This window comes from Oncorhynchus gorbuscha, linkage group LG15, assembly GCF_021184085.1.
Source record: "Oncorhynchus gorbuscha isolate QuinsamMale2020 ecotype Even-year linkage group LG15, OgorEven_v1.0, whole genome shotgun sequence".
Taxonomy (NCBI): domain Eukaryota; kingdom Metazoa; phylum Chordata; class Actinopteri; order Salmoniformes; family Salmonidae; genus Oncorhynchus; species Oncorhynchus gorbuscha.
In genome coordinates this window covers 63,421,539-63,437,204 of record NC_060187.1, presented here as the reverse complement: position 1 = coordinate 63,437,204, position 15,666 = coordinate 63,421,539, and the positions used below count along the sequence as shown (strand labels likewise).

Below are 15,666 nucleotides of genomic sequence, written 5' to 3'. Positions count from 1 at the left end.
GTAGGTACTAGGTAGGGACGTGGGGAGAGGCCGGGGTGTGATTGCTGATGCATGGTTTTGAAGGCCTCGCCACCCTGACACAAACAGCCAAGGCTGCTGTGTCAAAAGGCTGGCAGGCATCCAGGCACGCAGGGGAGGGAGGGGCTGAACAGGGTTTTTATGAGTCGCAGTCTGGGTGCACAGGATCTCAGAGACAAGCTTCCTATTGATCGCCCCTCTGCTGAGGAATCATGGGGATGTTTTTTCTTCCAAAGCACATCTGGTACAGTCTTGTCTGGGCCATGATGTGTGCTGGCAAACAAGGATGCAGGGTGCATGGTGGTGGAATTCTAGATGTCTCGCATGTCATGGTTATAAAGTCTTATGAAAATGTATGAAGACTATGTGCTGTGTAAAGCAGTAATTGTGACCACCAGAGCGAACCTGAAGAATAAATCGTCGTCGCCTAATTAGAGAATTTCTTCACGAAGGGGGGCAGGATGTGTCCATTCATGTTTACGTATACATTACATTTGACATTTTAGTAATTTAGCAGACACTCTTATCCAGAGTGAATTAAAAGTTAGTGCATTCATTTTAAGGTAGCTAGGTGAGATAACCACAAACAATATTGCAGTCATAGTAAGCAACTAGGCCCAAGTAATATCTGTTAACCCAGAACTAAAGTCATGGCGGAATTGGTCAGCTGCTCAATTAAGTTCTCCCAAAATGATGAATTGCCCATGTAGGCCACTTCTACACTGTTATTTTCAGGAGTCCAGGTTAACTTTGGTAACCCAAGGTCTGACCTCCTTGATGACAGCAACGAAATGCCTATGTTGGCTGGAACATTAAGCTGGCAACAACCAGGGTTGAAGGGGTGACTCCTGCATGCATGGGGATACTAAAAGCCTAGATCTGCATTTGCATACCCTGTAGCATTTGGTCGTGGTAGGACAAATTACAATCCTTTAACACCTCGCGAGGCAATAAGAGACGCAGAGTCATGCAGTTGTCCCACTAACCTGGAGAAGCACTCAACCATTTACTTATTAATCTGACCTTGTTTGTGGGGGTAGAGGGATCCTATGGGAATAGTTTTAATCTACATGGGCCTGGCACTGAAGCTGACACTGGATCCTTGAAACATACTCTTACTGAACAGCTGTTTGGGGGAGCCCAGCGAGAGACCACTTTAAAATTGTATCTCTAGACTAGGTGTTGCTGCGGCAGCAGGGTTCCACACTGAAATATAATATTCAGTCTCTCCTACCCCACAGAGACAGTTATGATGGCTAAAGCCAACCAACACAATGGTAGGCTAAATGCCTGTGTGAGAGAGAGATGAGGGAGTTTAGCCTTAACTCATAACTTCACATATGTAACACTTCAGAGCATTTATAAACTGTACAGTGACAAATCATTTAGACTAGAGCTTTGAGAGAGTGCTAGATAAGGAGAGTGGAAAGAGGGAAAGGATCCTAAAGGACAAATGGATGGACTCTGGGTTTTTCTTTCCACAGAACTGTTCAAATAAGACATGAGTGCTCACAAGGGAACTGCACACAGATCTGTCATGTGTGGATGACTTCACTGTGTCACACATAGGCTAAAGGACACCAATAAAGTAGACAAGCACACCCTGAAAACTTCCACAATGCTCAACTGGTGATAAAACATATAAGTGAATTATGATGTCACCAGGTCAATAGGATAATCCCTTGCCTTTATGGATTATGGTGATAATGCTCTCTGTCATCAGTGTCATATTTCTCCCACCTGTGATTCAGCCAGCCATCCATTTTGACAAAGTGTAGTGTTTATAAATCTCAAGGAAATTTAGAGGCAAAAAAAAATTAAACATTTGAATGTTGGTGGAGAAGCATGAAAAATGGCAAATTAAGCCATGAACCGCAGATTTTCCATGTTTCATTGTCAAGTGTCAAAGGGCTCTATGCAAAACAACTAGTGATCACTGTCAAACAAATGCCTTCAGAACACCATTTTGTTCCATGTGATGCTGTTGTTTTTAATTGTGTTTTTTTTGGTGTAACATATTTGACATGTACTGCTGGACTAAAACAGTCATTCACAGTGTCTTAGTTGTACTAGAGAATCTCAATATCACAGAAGGACACTATACAGTCTCCTCAAAAGATGTTCTCAGGTGTTCTGTGTGACGCTGTATGATCAATGCGTTCCTTGAAAAAGGGAAGACTTGTGTAACGAAGCCTGACGATGCAAACTTGCACTCATAACCTAGCAGTCTGCTCACTGGGGAATACTCCTCTTGCCAGTTAGCTCATCCATTTTGCCTTTCAAGCATCCCCCTGCACTGCCATTGAAATGAGTAGAGGTGGGAGGGCTAGATGCATTTCTTCCTCCCACTGCAATAATAGATCCCTCAGAATTTCACTGTGCTTGTGTGCTCCCTCTGAATTCTACTTGTACTTCTATAAAAAGGCATTTGCTGCATTTGTCCCTTTTGTTTCCTTTCTCTCCCCAAGCGGTATGCTCGATCGACTAGTGTTGTAATGCAAATGGTCACAACTTCAACGACAACCACATGGTCTTGAGTGAGAATTTTCTTGCCAAAACACAGATATCATAACAACTCCCAAAATTATGCTTCATCTGGCAATTATCATGGTATGGTATAATGCATAGCGTACTTGTAGTGGGTATAAGACACACATGGGTTCAGGTCAAAGTGCATACAAACAGCAGTCAGAAAGCTGCAGGGAAGGTAGAGTTGCTAAGGTTTAGACTACCCTCATTTCTTCTAACAATGTGCCTTCTTTACATAATGAAACAGAGAGAAGGCCGTGTAGGCCTAAGAAGTGAAGAGCATGTCTCTGTCCTACTTTTATGTTGCAGGATGGCTGCCTATACCAGACTACAAGCCAACAAAATCAATTGTAAATAAAGAGCTGAATAATTCAAGTCCAAGTGTAATGCTACCCTTTCAATGGCGCAATGCATAGTTTACATAATGAGGAGAGGTCTTTACATAAACATATACACTGTGGAGCTGCCAAAGCCTATGTCACTGGCTTCAATCGTCAGGGAAGAATATTAGTGACCCACTGAAATGTATTGTCAATGTTTTACAATTAACTAAGCAATAGCCTAAATACAGGCCATTATTAAACTCTGGGGCAAATAACCATAAAGCAGGAGTCCCTTGTATTGATATAACATTTGATACTCTCTGCATGTCTATGGGTTTACTTTAAAACGTTAATTATAGCAAGCAACAGGGCTTCGATTTGCTGAATATTTCACCAAAACAATTGACTGACAGGGGCCTCCCGTTTGAAGTTGCTCATTCCTTAAATGGATTCATAGACCTAACGTTAGATGGGGAGAGAATGATACAAGGTGAGTTGTATGAGAGTACCAGGAGAGAGTATAATGGCTAACTAATCAGCTAACGTTAACTAGTTAGCCCGAGAATGTAACGTTACTAAAGGAGCCGACTGGTATGTGTAAGTCGTCTATGAATGGGCTAAGCGTTAGCTAGCTACATTTGTTAACGAAACTAACGTTAGTTAACTAAGCATAGTACATATTCGTCCTATCCTTCTCTGACTAACTAGGCAGATGGGCAAGAAAGAAAACCAGCCAGCTAGCTAACGTTAATGTTAGCAAAGTTATCCTGCACGTAGTTAACTAACGCTAGGCACAGTAACCGAAGCAACATTGTTAACGCGACATATAGCTAGCTAGCTAGCCCGTTACTAACGCAAGTTACGTTGATAAGTCTAGCTAGCGAGTAGCTAAATGGGTTATAAGGCTGGGCTGACTAGCTAACGTTAGCTAGGTAACTTAGTTAGCTAGTTCATGTTTTAGCCGTCTATGAGTCTCCCACTTAAAAATTCCCATTTAATGAGTTAGCGAGCTAGTTCCTTCCAACTCAATAAAAAGGTTAATACAAAGCCAGCTACGGGTCGTCCTGTCCAAAATGTTGCCAGATAGCTATAATGTTACAGGCTAAAGTCGTTAGCTAGGATAGCTAGCTAGCAGTTGAGTGTCCCTTGTCTGCTTACCTTGAGCGGCTTCGCAGATATTTCTTTCATCGTCCCATAATGGTCCTCCTCTCGACAAATATTGTAAAAACCAAGTTTGTTAGACCGGTTTTTCCTGACTTTGATCTAATACGGAGGTTGCAGTCTACAATTAATCCAAAACAAGACTCAACGACAAAGTAGTTTCTTACTTACAACAACAACAATGTCAACCAAGGCGCTTCTGAGTCGGGCCAGCTGAGGTAGCCAAATTATGTCGCCTGCCAATCGCAAAACAGACTGATGTTGACTGACAATCCAAAACACCAATGACCACACGATACTTTTTGACTGAAACGTCCCAGTGTAGCTAACGTCAAATGGAAAAGGGAGAGTGGGGGAACCTACATACGCCGATTGGCTGCAGAGAAAGGAGAGGCAGGCAATCGATTCAAGGCTCGGGATGGGACGGGAACTGTTCCTTCGATGAGGTCATCTGGGTGATGTAGCTAATGTGCAAACCTGTGCCTTCAGAAAGTATTTATACCCCTTGACCTATTCCACATTTTGCTGTGTTACAGCATGAATTGGGTTGACTCTGGGCCAAGAGTGTGGTGGAGATTGAGGTTCACTAGAATAAGGATAATTAAGGCAACGTTTCTGTCAGCAAAGAGCCACAAAGCCAAAGTCTCACCTCCCTAAATAGCCTCCCATCGCTCAGCAATAAGATAACTGTATTCTACATACTAAACAGGACATATTTGGGAAAGGTCTTTTGTAGCAGAAGGAAAAGTAATGTACATGATCAAAACTCTTCAAAACAGGGGTTTGGCTCAGATTGTCAATAGCCTAGTAAAGCTGTTTAAAATGTTAACATTTCATTTATCTTCAATATTTATAGAGTAATGTTGAAAAGTAAAGATATGTGTGATTATAATACTTTATGACTATATATTTGTACAAAAAAAATCTCCCTTTTTATGAACTCTAAATATAGAAAAAAGTATTCATTTTATGAATTGAACATACTAAAACCTACATTAGATATATAAAATCAGTATTTTTTACAAAAACTGTTTTTTTCTCACCTATGTACACACATTACCCCATAAATGACAAAGTGGAAACCTGTTTTTAGAAATGTTTGCAAATATATTGAAAATGAAATACATTAATATCTCGTTTAAATAAGTATTCACACCCCTTTTCTATGACACTCCAAATTGAGCTCAGGTGCATCCAATTTCCTTTGATCATCCTTGAGATATCACTTTAACTTGAATGGAGTCTACCTGTGGCCAATTCAATTGTTTGGACAGGATTTAGAAAGAAACACCCCTGTCTATATAAGGTCTCATAGTTGACAGTGCATGTCAGAAGATTTTGAGACAAGACAAGTGTTTACACCGGGCGCTGAGTCGAGATGGCCTGTAAGATGGTGGACAGGGAAAAAAAGAAGGAAAGTGGAACATATTATGAGTAAATATGGAGTGGGGGATTTCACAAGCCTTCTGGAAGATCTGATGAAGGAGAAGATGGTTGGCAGAGAGGGAAAAAAAGGAGAAAGGTGTCACATTTTATGAGTGAATATGGAATAGAAGATCACACAGAACTTTTGTAAGAGCTACAGAAGGAAATTGAGAGTGACGAGAGTGAGGATTAATTAAATGCGGTGGCTGGTGCAGTGGTGACCGCTGAAAAGAACTAAGTGTAGAAGGAAGCAATGTTGTGAGGAAGGTTGCCATCAAGTGGAAAAAGAGGGATATGTGCTCCGGTAGCTCAGAGATGGAACCTGACAAGAGTGAGGGTGAAGCACCTGTGGTGAGGACTGCCAAGTTCGTGCCTCATTCTGATGATGACAGGGATGATTCTGTCCCAGTGGGAGTGAGATTTGTGGAGAGAATGGATCCGTGCATTCTAGCTGATCCATATGTGGTGTCAGGTTGGGTGGAGAAGAGGTTGGAGACTTGAGTTGGTGAAAGTAACTCGAAGTGGACTTTATTGTGTTTCTAATGTCCAGAAGGAGCGGGCACACTGGACTACGGTACTAGGGACAATAACTGTGACTTGCTTTGCTCTTCAGAGCAGGGTGCCGTTGCAAAGAGAGATAACGTGGGTAGCATTAAGTTTTGAGGAAGATCAGCTTTAATGGAAGATTCCTAGTGTTTGTGACGCCTGTCATTTGGTGTGATGCAGACTCAGTGGAGAGCATGGTGAAACAGAAGATGTCTGCCCTGCTGAGTTTTGAGGCAGAGTCTTTGCCTGACAAGGTGAAGTTAGGATGTGTTATCTCGTGAGAGCTTTTATTTCTGAAAATACTACAATGTTTTAGGTGCCAAGCTTATGGTCATGCTGCAGCAGTGTGTAGGAGGGAGATTCCTAGATGTAAGAAGTGTGCAGGAGGTCATGAGATGAAGGAATGTGTAGTATCAGTGGAGAAAGTAATATGTGTAAGCTGTGGGGGTGCCCATGGGGCTAGAGATCGGAGGTGTCCGGTGAGAGAAAGATAGGTTGCCATGGTCAGAGTAGTATAGAAAGTGTGTATGCTGGAGCAGTGAAAACAGTGGTAGAGGAAGATAGGTACAAGGTTGAGGGATCCTGAAATGATTCCTGTGAGTATGCAGAGACCAATAGAGAGGGCTGGGAATAATATGTGCTTCAGTAAGGTAGGTTTCTTAGCATTCATAGCATTGATTGTCAACTGTGCTGTATAACTGGAACATAAGTCACAGAAAATTGAGGTTTTGTGGTGGCAGCTGCAGCGAAGAACTTGGGATTGTGAGGTTTTACTGCAGAAGATTTGCAGGGGATGTTGAGTGGTAGTGTTCTGTTCTCCCAGGCTGTTGGCCTCTAGTAGGATCAGATAGGGTTAAGTACAGGAACAGGGTGGTGTTGTTTTTAGTGAGGGCTAATAGTTGGCAGGGTTATTTACCTTTTCTCCCAATTTTGAATTACCGGAAGTTAATGTAGGTTGGCTGTGACTGGCCTCACACTCCAGTACAGTAGGTGGTGGTGTATGCACCTAAAAGTTGGATGCGACCTGCCAACCCAATCCCAATGAAGAAGAAGAAGAAGAAGAAGAAGAAGAAGAAGAAGTGCATCTCTGAGCAGTAACTATACCATGAAGTTCAAGGAACTGTCCGTAGATGACCAACAGGTCGCCACTGGTCTCATAATAATTCTGTCATTCAGGGCAGGTGAGGTAATAAAGCCACATACAAACATGGTCTCTTTTATGCTTTCTTGAGTAAGGCTGCTCAAAAATGCAAGTGTTTCAGCCTAGAACAGTTCTGCACAGTTCAGCAAAATGGAGCATAGCGGTTGGTAATGTTCTCTAGTTGTGCAGTGATTGGATCAGTGTCCTGTCACTGACACCATGTCAATGCAAAATCTACGGGTAGAGCTTGAAAGTCAAGCCTCTTGGGTGCTACCAGAGTTACATTAGAAGTGCCCATCCAAGAAGGCTCAAGGTCATTGGCCACAGATAAAATGACGTCAAATCATGTTATATCTAGCATAGCTTTGATTGGACTGATCATGTCCACGTCATATTTTCAAAATCTTAGCTAGCAAGCTAGAAGTCGTCATCATGAATCAAGTCGACAATCTACTGGCAAATCCTTTTCAATCCTTGTCATATGAAGAGAGATAATGAAGAGAAATTATAGATAAAACTTATCAGTGCTCATTGGCCATTGGACATAACATTACACAACAAGTTGGAAATCACAAATTCAACAATGAGTGGTTTGGAAGGAATCAGTGGCTAACTGCAAGCATTGCAAAGCAATCACTAGCCTGTTACTGAAGGGTCTTAAGGGTCTCTTTTCCAAGCATAAAATGATAAACATTCAACATTGGCCATGCTGTCAATCCAGCATGACTTCTGCTGTGCTTAAAACAACTAGAAACTCTGAACTGGGAAATCTCAGACTTCAGTGAGTTCAAGACAACTGGGAACATGGAAGAATATGAGCTCAGACTGGGAAAATACGTTTTCCCCAAATTGCAAGTCGGAAATCTGGCCTCTTTCTAGAGCTCTGACCTGAAGATCACTGACGTCATCATGATTCAACCTTGTTGTCTTGAAAGCACCATAAATCCAGAGAATTTCAGAATTTGATGACAATGTTTGATGACTAAATTTGCCCATGAAAGACTGCCACCCCACCTTCCTGTTCAAGTGAGCACAACAGAACAAGGTGAGTCCAAACATGTATTGTGTGATGCTGCATAAATGATGTAATATGCCAGGGAGATATGTATACTGTAGATAAGAAAATAATACAAAGTGTATTTTGTGTAGTAAGCTGTTAGTAGCCCATGTACCTCACCCTAATCATTTGGTCCCTTTTCCCTTCATAATTTAGCCAACTGTTCTGACTTGTTGGTGCATCTATAGCCTGTTTTAGAGAAATGTCATCATTGAATATTATAAGAGCTTTCATTGTCTGCTTAAATACCCCCTTTTATTTATCCTACGGTTCTGACTTGGTGTACAGGGAGAATACTGTAAGAACGACCCATGTTCTGAATTCTGTCGCTGTACATTTCAAAAGTGCTGATATATAGTTATATTGACTATGTTTGTACTGGCTCGCTCATTAATGTCTTAATCGAAATTACGGATTGCCTCTTATCCGCTCGTAGTCCCCTTATGCCATAGTGTGTACATCGCAATTGTCGGTAAAAAACACATTTATTTAAGCAAGTCAGCTATCTTAGTTATGTTTTTTTGAAAAGTTAGTAAATGAGGCTGAATGAACTGCTTTGCTACCAGACAAGGCTCTGCTGATAGCCAGGTGTAGCAGTGGTAAGGTGTTGGGACATCTTTATGTAGGCCCTAACAGTTTCTGGGCACCGTTTGTCACCGTTATAGTGCAATTAATGTATTTTAGTGTTATAGAGGCCTTGCTGGCATGCATCCAAAACAACAACAAAAAATGTGCCCCACCAATATTTACATGTTATAATCGTCACTGGATGATGCATATAACTGGGGAAGGGAATAACACAATTTCTACAGTGTTGAATGTTGCTAAGAACACAGTGGTCACCATCATTGGGAAATGGAACAAACATGGAACTACCCAGACTCTGCCTAGAGCAGGTCATCGGACCCAACTGAGCAACCCGGCAAGAAGGACCTTTGTCAGGGAGGTGACCAAGAACCCAATGACCACTCTGACAGAACGACAGAGTTCCTTGGCTGAGATTGGAGAACCTGCCAGAAGGACAACTGTCTCCAAAGAACTTCATCAATCTGGGATTTATGGGATTGGACAGATGAAAAGCACTCCTGAGAAAAAGGTACATAACAGCACGCCAGGGGCATCATTTATAAACCGTACATATGTGCAAAATATAGTTTTCGCGCAAAAGTTCACATGTATACAAATGTCCCTCCATACAAACTTTAGACCATGCACACGCTGGCAAGTAAGTATTTTGTGCAAAAGCTGATTCATAAAAAAACAGGAAAACAGACAACAAGAATGCAACCATTCTTGTTTTAGATTTTATTTTTGAATCTAAAATGATTAGACAGCAATATTTTCCCAATTTATTTTAATTCATAACCATTGCAAAATATATTCCTCACTTTTTCTGGCCACGATGGGTTCATATTCCCGAAGAAGGCATTTAACAAATGACCATGCGCATCTCTCATGTAATTTGACCTAGTAGCCTATAAATATATAGGCTATATGTATTTCAAGTTTTGCAATATCATAGGCAGTGCGGTTTCTAATGCCGGTATACACTCAAATTTAACAGCTGGTCTTTTACATTGAAGTAGGCCTATGTATCACGTTCCAAGTTTGTATTGTTACGTGCACAAGTACAGTGAAATACCTTTCTTGCAATGCTCTTTCCCAAAACATGCAGTAATCAATAACAATAGTAGGCCTGCTATAGAAGAAATAATCCAACTAGAACAAAAACACACGAGAAATAGAACTGTAACCACAATAAGTACTGTAATTGCATTATTTTGTAGCTTGCCCAACAATGTTTCAGAATTCGCGGCCAGTTCATCCTATTTTATTTAGGTTGGGGGGGGAAGTCGATGCAAAACATTGTTGAATTCAAACGATCTTCTGACAGGTCCACGACAATTTGCCATTGTTTTCACTTTAAGAAACGCATTCACTTTAAGAAACACATTCACTTTAAGAAACACATTCAAGATATGCTGTCTCTGCTGCTAAAGCCACTTTCTACCACTCTAAATTCCAAGCATCTGCCTCTAACCCTAAAACATTTCTCCCTCCTGAATCCTCCTCCCCCTCCCCCCCCACCTCCCTCTCTGCAGATGTCGTCAACCATTTTGAAAAGAAGATCGACGACATCCGATTCTCGTTTGCTAAGTCAAACAACACCGCTGGTTCTGCTCACACTGCCCTACCCTGTGCTCTGACCTCTTTCTCCCCTCTCTCTCCAGATGAAATCTCGCGTCTTGTGACGGCCGGCCGCCCAACAACCTTGCTCGACCCTATCCCCTCCTCTTCTCCAGACCATTTCGGAGACCTTCTCCCTACCTCACCTCGCTCATCAACTTATCCCTGACCGCTGGCCGTCCCTTCCGTCTTCAAAACCCAAGTTAACCCCTTCTGAAAAAACCTACACTCGATCCCTCCGATGTCAACAACTACAGATTTGTGTTTCTTTTCTCTCCAAAACTCTTGGCCTAATGCCTTGGTCAGCTCTCCCAAATCTCTCAGAATGACCTTCTTGATCCAAATCAGTCAGGTTTCAAGACTAGTCATTCAACTGAGACTGCTCTTCTCTGTATCACGGAGGCGCTCCGTTCACCGCTAAAGCTAACTCTCTCTCCTCTGCTCTCATCCTTCTAGACCTATCGGCTGCCTTCGATACTGTGAACCATCAGATCCTCCTCTCCACCCTCTCCGAGTTGGGCATCTCCGGAATGTCAATGGATTTCCTACCTGACACTGACCAGGTGGCGTGGCGAGAATCTGTCTCCTCACCACGCTCTCACCACTGGTGTTCTGAGGCCCCTCTCCTATTTGCTAAACCAAGTCACTTGGCTCTGTCATAACCTCACATGGTCTCTCCTATCATTGCTATGCAGAGACAAATGTAACTTCTCCTTTCCCCCTTCTGATGACCAGGTGGCTATGCATCTCTGCATGTCTGGCAGACATACAGTGTTTAATCACCACCTCAAGCTGAATTTCGGCAAGACGGAGCTGCTCTTCCTGGGGAAGGACTGCCCGTTCCATGATCTCGCCATCACGGTTGACAACTCCATTGTGTCCTCCTCCCAGAGTGCTAAGAACCTTGGCGTGATCCTGGACAACAAACTGTCGTTCTCAACTAACATCAAGGCGGTGGCCCGTTCCTGTAGGTTCATGCTCTACAACATCCGCAGATACGACCCTGCCTCACACAGGAAGTTGCGCAGGTCCTAATCCAGGCACTTGTCATCTCCCGTCTGGATTACTGCAACTCGCTGTTGGCTGGGCTCCCTGCCTGTGCCATTAAACCCTACAACTCATCCAGAACGCCGCAGCCCGTCTAGTGTTCAACCTTCCCAAGTTCTCTCACGTCACCCCGCTCCTTTCTCCACTGGCTTCCAGTTGAAGCTCGCATCCGCTACAAGACCATGGTGCTTGCCTACGGAGCTGTGAGGGGAACGGCACCTCAGTACCTCCAGGCTCTGATCAGGCCCTACACCCAAATAAGGGCACTGCGTTCATCCACCTCTGGCCTGCTCGCCTCCCTACCACTGAGGAAGTACAGTTCCCGCTCAGCTCAGTCAAAACTGTTCGCTGCTCTGGCTCCCCAATGGTGGAACAAACTCCCTCACGACGCCAGGACAGCGGAGTCAATCACCACCTTCCGGAGACACCTGAAACCCCACCTCTTTAAGGAATACCTAGGATAGGATAAAGTAATCCTTCTCACCCCCCCCCTTAAAATATTTAGATGCACTATTGTAAAGTGGTTGTTCCACTGGATGTCATAAGGTGAATGCACCAATTTGTAAGTCGCTCTGGATAAGAGCGTCTGGTAAATGACTTAAATGTAAATGTAATTATCCAGGTACAGCATAAATTACTAATAAAGATTAAAACATTCTGCCAACACAGTAAATAGACCGGTAGTTTAAGTAACATATTTGACAGTATGGGCTGCAGTATTGAAAATCAGCATGTGCTAAGGGCGCGACATCATTGCCTATTTAATGTCAGACCCTATAAAAAGGAAGGGCCTATAAACCCAATAATCTATTGATAAACGTAATATTAAACAACAATTTGTGTTTTGGCTACGGTGGCCTAATGCCAATAGTTACAAATTATACAGCAAATAAAGGGCGTTATTGCCGTCATAAAAGATGAAAAGGCTGTTTTAATCGATCACACAAGCACAATTTTACCATAGGTCTGATTTATAAAGGAAACGTGTATTTGGCGTGCGCCAAGTTTATGAATGTCAATATTTGTACCTGCACTGACTTGTCAGAAATTTAGCAACTGTTTTGAGGCCCCTGGAGATTGAAAAAATGGCACTAGAAAGACTGAGCTCATAAGACAAATGTAACTCTGACCTGAATTCAAAGTGCTATGCACAGCTCATCACCTGTTTAACACCATCCATACCATGAAGCATTGTGGTGGCAGCAGCATCATGCTGTTGGGATGTTTTTCAGTGGCAGGGACTAGGGGACTGGTAAGGAAGGGTGCACTGAAAAACTTTTCCCTGTATATTTACAGCATTATACTGGCATCACAGTTGCCAGTTTAATACTGTAATTTTGCTTTACAGCAGTGATGCTGTAATATAGTTTACAGTACTATTTTCTTTACTGTAAAACGTATTACAGCATCCCTGCTGTGAATTTAGAAATACAGACAAATCCTTGATGAGAACCTGCTTCAGAGTGCAAATGACCTTAGGCTGGGGCAAAAATGTGCATTCCAACAGGACAATGACCCTAAGCATACAGCCAAAGCAATGCTGGAATGGCTAAACACACAGACATTGTCTCCACAATGTCTGTGTGCTTATCCTGGGATAGTGTATGACCTAGAGGCTCACTCCCGTCAGTGAGCTTGTCCATTAGTGGGGTCAAGAGGGGGTTTACTTGAGATGGGAGTATCTAGAGTTGACAATTGAGTTATGCCTTGGCTGAGGTAATAGTTCTGTGCTATGAAGGACAGGGAACGAGATTAGAACCTCATCTTATGGAACAAACTGAATGATAATTTTTAACGAATGATATCTGGCTATGGGATACTCCTCTCTCTCAAGTAAAAGTATTTTTTTGTGAACAGTTCCTAAGATCTGTGAATCGTCATGTAAGTTGAGAGGGGTGTATCTTGGCTATAAAAGATCTTTGTACTTTTCTGTTAGTACTTTTCAATGGTTCATTAGAGATGACGCACCATTGAAAGTCAAAAATGGCTATTGCAAAGCTCTTAATAAAAGGATGGAGTTTAACTCTGACTGGTGTGTGGTTTGTAACTCTCCTCATTTGGTAAAGTAGAAAAATGCCACCACATTTGGCGACGAGGATGGGATGTGAATCTTTTTCCCGACGATCTGGGCAAATCGTGCATGAGGGATCCCTCAAACTTGGGATCTCTGGGAAACCACACTTCGGGAACGAAGCAGATGGACCCACCTTTGATCTGAGAGGCAGCAAGCCAAGTGGCAAAACTTAGTTTTTTTTTTAAAGAAAGAGGTGAGTGAACCACACTTGAAGTCGAGTTTTTAAATAAGCCTCTGTTGCGTAGGCTCTGAGTGTGTATTCCTTTGTGAGGGGGCACCTTGGAGACGTAAGCAGGGCAGAGTCAGTGGAGGATGATCTGAGAGTCAGTCGATTCAAAGACACCTATCATTGGTCGGTTGCGGGCGACCTAGAGCAGTCCTGGCACTGAATTGATCACAGTGGGGATTGGTGCGATCTGTGGGGGTGAGGGGCCAGGGTGACTGTGTGTTCTGTGTGAAACACGGTACTTGGTGAAGCCCTATTGGAAGAAGGACCTCATTCTGAAAGTGTCTGTGTGACTGTCTAAGTGACCCTCAGAGGTGGTGAATTCCAATTATTTTAAATGTGCTAGCCAGGTATGCTCTTGGTTACTCTGTGTGAGTATTTTGTTTAGGGACCACTAGGTAATATTTTGATTACGGGTTTCCCAGTGCATATAGACAGGGTGTGAAATCCTGTGTGGGAAATCTTTGTAGGAGCATTCTTTGTGAGCGCGGTATGTTGACTCTGTGGGTAACCTTTCAATTATGTTCTGATGTTCTGTGTGGACATCTGACAAGTTCTGTGTGAGTGATCCTTAAAGTTCTGTGTGAGTACCTAAGAATTTATTAAGTTTTATATGGATTCTGTGAATATATGGTAAACTGTATGTGTGTATAATTGATTACTAGTGATAATAATGAAAGTAATGCTGAGAATATAATAAGATACAATTTAAACCACCCCTTCGTAGACGTACGTAGTTGGTATCTTTAATGGATAATTTGATAAAGATTAGGTTTTAAGCACTATTAAACTGTCTACAAAATCTGGGCAATTGTGCTCGAGAAACTGATTGGAATGTGTCCACTGTTATCTTACCCTAACGATGTAACTATAAATGCTTATTGGATTATCTCCGTCTGGGTACAACATTTGAAATGAAACTCTTTTATTTTTTCTTCCCAGTATGAGAGGAGTTGTGGGATTTATTGAATAAACCGTTTTCCATAAAGTTAGTGCGAATTAAGATGGACTCTCAATGTCATTTATAATGTCGTACAAAGCCTCAAACTAATTATCATTGCGTGATTAATGTGATGTAGTAAAGTAATTGAAATACGTTGCATGAGAAAACATGATCTACTTTTATTAAAAGGCGCAAGATCTGTTTCCTAGTCAAGGAAATGTTGATTTTACTCTTTGACTGCTAATCTATTCATTTGGCATGTGAGAATCATCGCCGGAGTAACGCTTGGACTTTTAAATTTGGGCTATTTTCTGGGAATTGTCTCGGTAGTACGTGCCTGATTTTACGACTACAGACAATTGTAAAGTGGGTTTATTTGCGGGGAGTCTTAGTCATTCAAATTGCATTGTGGTAGAATTCTTGCCTTCCAAGCGAGAGGCCTGAGTTCTGTTCCCGGCCAATGCACTGACTAAAATCTGAGTTTCTGATTGTAATTCAACTGCTGGTGTGTGTTTTGCCTGAAAAGATACGGTCGCTAGTGCTTGTTTGGTTCAAATTGAAAGACTAATTCATTCAACTTAAATAGCAAGGCGAGTTTGATGTCATACGTTGTCTGTTGCCTAAATGGTCTGGTGAAATAACACATTGAGGAGAATAGGAGTCGTATTTAAATAACTGAATCAAGGAAGAGACCGTTACCTAAATCTAATGAATAAATCTGGCGCTGTATATGTTATTTTTAAAGTCTTGGACACTGGTAAAAAAAAAAGGAGAGTTGTGTGCGTTGGGATATGTTAAGCTGAAAGTGATTTAGGTGTGAATAGAGAAACATTTTGTGATATGTATTCTGATGATTATTGATTCTTGGTATTATTGTTTAGGTAACACCAGTGAAATTGAGGAGGAAGTTCATTTATTCTAACGTTACTATCTGTTTTCCATTTCATGGAACAATGTCAGGTCATTAAAGTGTATTGCAGTTTGACTTC

General features: G+C 42.1%; 1 protein-coding gene across 1 annotated transcript in view; it reads right to left on the bottom strand.

The window, feature by feature from the left end:
* The window catches only part of LOC123997707 (OTU domain-containing protein 7B-like), a 34,042-nt gene extending 29,819 nt beyond the window's left edge, over positions 1 to 4,223 (bottom strand). Inside the window, 1 exon segment of the mRNA XM_046302195.1 lies at positions 4,029 to 4,223. The gene's annotated coding sequence lies outside the window, so the exon portion shown is untranslated.
* Between the last annotated feature and the right edge of the window lie 11,443 nt (positions 4,224 to 15,666).